We start from the raw sequence: 7,051 nt of genomic DNA, 5'->3' as shown, positions 1-7,051 counted from the left end.
TATATCAATGGCGACTCCTGTGGTTTAATATTGGTGACCCAAGCATCACAGAATGATAAACAACTATTTATACATGCAAAATTGACATCTTTTCAACAGCTCTGTGTATTTTCTATAAAATTTGTCACCTATCAACATTCTGTGCAGGTATGTGTGAGATGCCTGTCTTCGATTCTCAATGTTGGCTTTTATTGTAATAATCTAACAGGAGGGATTCTCACACTATACTAATAATTACATCTAGAAAAATTAAGACTAGAACAGGGGTACCCAAACTACAGCCCGCAGGTCGCATGTGGCCCCCTGAGGCCATTTATCCAGACCCCACCGCACTTCCAGAAGGGACACCTCTTTCATTGGTGGTCAGTGAAAGGAGCATAGTTCCCATTGAAATACTGGTCAGTTTGTTGATTTAAATTTGCTTACTCTTTATTTTAAATATTGTATTTGTTCCTGTTTTTTTTGTTGTTTTTTTTTACTTTAAAATAAGATAATGTGCAGTGTGCATAGGGATTTCTTCATAGTTATTTTTTATAGTCCGGCCCTCCAATGGTCTGAGGGACAATAAACTGGCTCCCTGTGTAAAAAGTTTGGGGACTTCTGGACTAGAACTACCATATGACCTAGCAATCCCTCCACTGTCTACCTCAAAATCTCAAAAACATTGGTACATAAAGATACATGCATCTCCATGTTCATCTCAGCATTACTCACAGTGGCCAAGACATGGAAAGAACCAAAATATCCTTCAATAGAGGATTGGAAAAAGAAGATGTAGAACATACTGTACCTACCCATGTATAAGATGCACCTTAATTCTGGGGCCTGAAATTTGAAAAACAGTATTACATATAGTTCTTGAACTCAAGTTTTATTTATCATAAAATTCATACAACTTTTCATTACTGTCAAAATTCCAATCCATTATCTTGTCCTCATCTGTGCCTGATGACAAATCACTGTCTTCAATAGTGGGAGAAAAAACAAGAGCAAAAAGCAGAAAATTCAAGTAAAAAGAATCTACAACCACTATAAGGCACACCCAGATTTTAGACCCCATTTTTTTTTTAAAAAGCATGTATCTTATACATGGGAAAATACAGTATATGGAATATGACTCAGACATAGAAATGACATATTGCCTTTAATGACAACTTGGATGAACCTTGAGTATATTATATCAAGTAAAATAAGAAAATCAGAAAAAGCTAAAAACTATATGATTTTGTACATAGGTGGGATATAATACTGAGACTCATAGACATAAATAAAAGTAAAGTGGTCACCCAGGGGAGGGGGTAGGAAAGAAGAGTAAACAGGGACAAATATATGATGACAAAAAGAGATTTGACTTTGAATGATAGGTATATAACATATACAAGAGTTCAAATGCTATAGAAATATTTACCTGAAATATAAGTTCTCTTATTGATTAATGTCACCCCATTAAATTAAATTTTCTAAAAAATATTATTTTTAAAAATTTGATGACATCGGATCATTTACAACAAAATGGTTGGATCTTGATAACATTATATGGAGTAAAATAAATAAATCAGAAAAAAAAAGAACTGCATAATTCCATACATAGGTGGAAAATAAAAATGAGACTAAAAAACATGGACAAGTGTGTGGTGGTTACCAGGAGTTGGGGGGAAAGAGGGAGAGGGAAGGGGGAGGGGGAGGGGCAAAAAGAAAACTAGATAGAAGGTGACGGAGGACAATCTGATTTTGGATGATGGGTATGCAACATATTTGAATGACAAGATAACCTGGACATGTTTTCTTTGAACATATGTACCCTGATTTATTAATGTCACCCCATTAAATTAATAAAAATTTATAAAAAATTTATTAATTAGAGTTTTTATTTGTTTTTTATGAAGTAAAATGAGATACTTTTAGTCTAATCCACTCTGGATCAATGAGGAGGCAGTGTTTTGTTTTCTGAAAACCCAAGCAATTGACAGAGGCACTGGGAATATGCCGAGGTAATTGTGATGATAAATTTTGTGTTATCTTGGCTTGGCCATGGTGCCCAGATATTTGGCCAAATGTTATTCTGGATGTTTCTATGTGCAGTTTTGAGATTAACATTTAGATCAGTGGACTCTGAATAAAGCAGATTGCTCTCTACAATATGAGTGAGTCTCATTTAATCAGTTCAAGGCATAATTAGAACAAAGACTAACCTCTTAAAGGCAGCAAGAAGCCTAATAGCAGACTGCTTTTGACTTGAATTGCAACTCTTCCCTACTTTTCTTGCCTGTGGGGCTACCTTGCAAAATTTGAAATTAACCCAACTCCACAATTTCATGAGCCAACTTCTTAAAAGAAATCTCTTTATATAAATAGATAAATGTCTTGTTAGTTCTGCTTCTCTGGAGAACCATGACAACTAAAGTAATGTCTTTTTTTAATGTTTAAAGTTTATTTATTTATTTATTTATTCATTCATTTTAGAGAGAAGAGAGAAATAGAGTGGGAGGGCAGTAGGAATTTGACCAGAGAAGACCAGGGTTTTGAACCAGTGAGCTCAGCATTCCTGGTTAACACTTTATCTACTGCACCACCATAGGTCAGGCTGTAATGTTGTCTTTTATATCTCATTTTTACCTTCTTTCCAGAGGCAATACATTCCTTTTCCTCTTTGAACTTCAAAATATAGAATGAGTGCTACTCCTTGATTAGCACTATGTGTGGGGGTAAAGCCTGAATGGAATTAAGCCAAAAGGGTGTACAGTTACTATGTGGGAATGGTGCTTAGATCCTTACTATGAGAGGGGCACACAGATAATAAAAATGGCATCGATTTGAAAACACAACTCCACCTAGATCTTAGTAAGACTTTGAGACTCAAGGCAACTCAGTGCTCTCAGATTTCTCAGCAATGAAAAGACAATTTATAGAAAGGGAGAAAACATTTGCAAATCACATGTCTGATAATTGGTTAATCTCCAAAATATTATAGGAAATCTTACAACTCAATAGTAAAACAAACATTAATTACCGAATTTAAAACTGGGCTAAGGATATAGACATTTTTCCAAAAAAGACATACAAATGAATAACAGGTATATGAAAGGTGTTACTCATCACTATGCACAGAGAAGTGCAATTCCAAATCACTCTGAGATATCAGTTCATATCTGTCAGAATGGCTATTATTAAAAAAAAAAAGACAAAGGTTGACAAGAATATGGCAAAGTTGGAACACTTGCACACTGTTGTATAAATAAAATATGTGTTATCCACTATGAAAAACAGTATTAAGTTCCATAGAAAAATGACATAATTAACAATAGAACTACTTTATGATCCAACAATCCCATTTCTAGGCATTTACACTGAAGAATGAAAACAAAGAGCTAAGAGAAATCATCACTCTTGTGTTCACTGTGGAACTATTTACAATAATGAAGATCTAAAAACATAATGACCTTTGAGAGCTAAATGAATAAAAAAATAAAGCCTGTGATTGACATGATATAAATAATCAAATACTATTCAGCCTGAAAAAAAAATTCTGCCACTTGCAACAACATGTGTGATGTTCAAGGACATAATGTTAAATAAAATAAGCACACCACGGAAAGACAAATATTGCATGACTCCACTTATATGACAGATCTCAAATAGTCACATTTATAAATCACACTGGAATGGTGGCTGCCAGGGGCTGGCAGGAGGAGAAAATGGAGAATTACTAATCATAGGGCATAAAGTTTCAGTCAGGCAAGATAAATAAGCTTTAGAGACCTGCTCTCCAGCATTGTGCCTAGTGTCCATAATCATATAGAAACACTTCAAAGTTTGTTAAGAGGGCAAGTCTCATGTTAAATATTTTTTGTATAATAAGAAAAGAAGTCCTGAGAGACAAAAGTATTAACTGAGAAAATGTAAATAGAATTAAGTCCTTGTTACAGAAGACCTAATTTCCCCTATATTACCTGGTTGTTTAAATACATTTGATGATGATAAACTCACATTTTGTTGTATGTTAACTTAAAAAAATAAATGTGAATTTTTTATTAAGATGTATAAAACTTGAAAATCAATTGGAAGAGTACATGTGAGATTCTGCCTGAGAAGTGGAGGGACTCAGACCCTACAAAAAACATTTACTTTTCCTATAAATCCGAAACTGGAAAAATGACCCATGCATTCAACTGTCTGTTGCCATGAAAACCAATTACATGGCACAGAGGCAGGTGAGAAGGAAAGAGGTTTATTCAAGTGCCGGCCACCTGAGAAGATGGGGGCAGTCCTGTGCTCAAAAACCCATCTCCCTCTTCTGACACAGGCAGGGATTTTTGTACAGAGGAGGGTAAGAAAAACTAGCACAAAGAAACCCAAAGAACACTGAGAGTTCTCTGCTGAGGGGACTCAGCATGATTTGTTCAGATAACTGATTGAATAAATGCCCTGTATCTTTTGCTGCTGGCATATTTTAAAGTTGGACTTCCATTTCATGTAACATATGTCCACAGATGCCCACAATTAAGCTGCCTGCTTTGGTCTTGAGCAATTAAAAACCAGAGTTGCAAGCCCCAGCGCAGTGGGAGTAGGATGAGGGTGGGAGGTTATGTTTATTCTTCTTGTTTGGATGTTAACCCTTTATGTGTTTCAGCCAGAGAGTTAATCGGCCTTCTAACTATAATGAAAACTTGGCCAGAGGTGAAAGCACAGAATTGATTACTTTCATCTTATTTGTTAAAGAATACATAACCATAATTACTAAAACCAGTAATACTGGATTATGGTTAGAAAAGCTACAAACTGGATTTAACATTTTATAGGAATACTCTGATTAGCTTTCTTGTTAGTACATTCTTATTTAGTTTTATTTTATGGCTACTCACACTAATATAAGTAAATCAGTAATATAGAATATTTATTCCCAGTTACAATCTTATTATTAACATTAATATTAACAAGTCCTCAGAGGCAGAGATAATATGGACAAATTTAGCTAATAATAAGTTCTGTGTATTTTACTCTGCTGCCCACACAGGTTCAAATAGGCAGCCTGTGCCCTGCAACATTTTATTTTATTGGTCTTGTACAGTTGAATCTGTTCACATATCTTCTCTTCCCAGAGTCATTGTGTACATACATCAAGGGGTCCATGCCTGACTCCATCTATCTACAGTCCTGAGGATGGACCCTGAACCTTTATCACTCACCAGGCATGGGGAGGGTGAATAATTGTCATCCCTCTGTCATGCCCAGCATGGAGGCAGTACAGTGCAGTGCGTGCTGTTGGAGATCCTGGATACAGGAGGCAGTGGGGGAGCACAGTTTCCTTATTATCAGGATAAGCAGGACAGTTGAGTAGCCAGATTTAAGTCACCAATATACAGTTCTAGCTCAGAGGCCTATAAAGTTTACATTCTTGGTTTTGGTGGGGATCTGAGAGCTCTGATTGAGAATTCTGCTGTCTTTCCACAGTGGGTCTGGCTCCTGTAGGCATCTTTCTCACCAGAGCCAATAATGACTTTTTCTAAATTGTCCCCTAAGCATTCCAAACTTATCATGATGGTGATGATGAGTATGAGTGTCCGGATAATGCCAGATGATGATATGCATAATATCATGAACCTTTATTGAAGATTCCCAAGTGCCAGGCTCAGTTAGGTGTTATCTAGCTTATTTTTTTTCATCTACATTGCCACTCCTAAGCTATATGAGCATATGTAAAGGATTATAAACTGTTAGAAATTATATTTAGAAAATTAAATTTAATGGGCTGACATTTATCTATAACAGTACATAGGTTTCAGGTAAACATTTCTATAGTGTTTGAACTGTTGATTATGTTGTGTACCCATCACTGAAAGTCAAATCATTTTCCAGCACTGTATATTTGTCCCTCTTTACACCCTTCCCCCTCCCCACAACTCTCTTCCCTTACAAACCACTTCACTAGAATTTTAATGTAATTTGTAGCAAATCACAAGATAAAATGGAATGAAGTCAGCTTTCAATCAGTCTGACTCCAAACAGGGCACCTGGCTAGTATTCTCTCTCTGTCACCCCAACCAACCATTTCACTTCTTTGTCATTCCACACAGACACCCTCTGCTCACCATGCTTTTCCCTTTGGAGGTTACTGGTAGATGGCAGTGGAGAGATGTGGGTGGCCCTTGCTGATTAAGCTATAGAAAGGCTGATAAGATCACAGACAGGAGTCAAAGAGCCAGTTTATGACAAGTTAGCGTACATTTCTCTCTTGCCCCTACTCCTGGACTTCATCTCAACTGTCTACTTTTTCTATTCCTATAATTTATTCCTCTGCCATTTCAAAGGAGAACATAATATTAATGTCTTGGGTTCCTTCTCTAGCGAGGAAACCAGAAATAATTAAAAGATGTACAATGTATGTGTCACTGGTTAAGACCTATAGATCTCTGCTTTAAAATTTCTGAAATTGATAGAGTGAAATTTATCTGCATGTGCTTCAGAGATTCAATATATAGTTTTAAATCCAATATGCTCTACTTACTATGTAGTTTCATGGAGCAGATTCTTAGTGTCTCTAAACCGTAATACTGCCATCTGTATAGATATTTCATTGATACAACTCCCATTGATTATGGCCTAAATAGATAATGAATTCTACTAATGTAAATAAATATGTGATGATACACACACACACACACACACACACACACACACATATATATATATACAAGAAATTTAGATATTATTTTTTATTATTATTGATGGCATTAAGCATCAGACTATTTCACCAAAATATCCTGTGATCTGATGATTTGATTTACAGTGGATTTTAGAACTTCTTTAGGGCTGCATTTTGTGAATAAGCCCACTATTACAATCATTCAATTCCTGGTTATAATAAACAAATATCTGATGAAGCAAAATATTTTTGTCTCTATACAAATAGATAGTGAGTACTTGGAACTAAATGAGAGAGTCACATTTATTTCAGATTCTCCAGAGCTTATGTATTTTTGGCACAGAGGAGTCAACAACAAGAACAAAAAACTCATATATGTTAAATATTAAATAGGACCCACTTTTTCCC

The sequence above is a fragment of the Saccopteryx leptura genome, chromosome 1 (genome assembly GCF_036850995.1).
Source record: "Saccopteryx leptura isolate mSacLep1 chromosome 1, mSacLep1_pri_phased_curated, whole genome shotgun sequence".
Taxonomy (NCBI): domain Eukaryota; kingdom Metazoa; phylum Chordata; class Mammalia; order Chiroptera; family Emballonuridae; genus Saccopteryx; species Saccopteryx leptura.
This window is presented reverse-complemented; position numbering follows the sequence as displayed.